Genomic DNA, 448 nt, shown 5'->3' on the forward strand with positions numbered 1-448 from the left:
GGGCTGACGGTGATCTGTAAGTTTTTTCCCCTTTAAATAAATAATACCCTATTAATCATAATTCCAAACTGCTGTGGCATTGTTTGTGACTTACGCCTACAAAACGCTGTCTCAAAAAAACAAAAACAACACCAATAGAATCAGGAACAAAGATTTCATAGATACACTAAAAGATTTTTTCTTGGATATACATTCAGTTCAGTATCATAAAATATTACCTTTTGTGCATATGTATTTTTCTTTTTCTCCCCCAAGACAGAGTTTCTCTATGTAGTCCTGGCTGTCCTGGAACTCGCTCTATAGATCAGGCTGATCTTGAACTCGGCGATCCACCTGCCTCTGCCTCCTGAATGCTGTGATTAAAGACTTTGCCACCATGCCTGTTTTTTGCCAATATTTTTAAAGTTGAAAGTAAAAAATTTGACAAATCATGCTATAAATCAAGTTT

This window comes from Microtus ochrogaster, chromosome 18 (assembly GCF_000317375.1).
Source record: "Microtus ochrogaster isolate Prairie Vole_2 chromosome 18, MicOch1.0, whole genome shotgun sequence".
In the NCBI taxonomy this organism is placed as follows: domain Eukaryota; kingdom Metazoa; phylum Chordata; class Mammalia; order Rodentia; family Cricetidae; genus Microtus; species Microtus ochrogaster.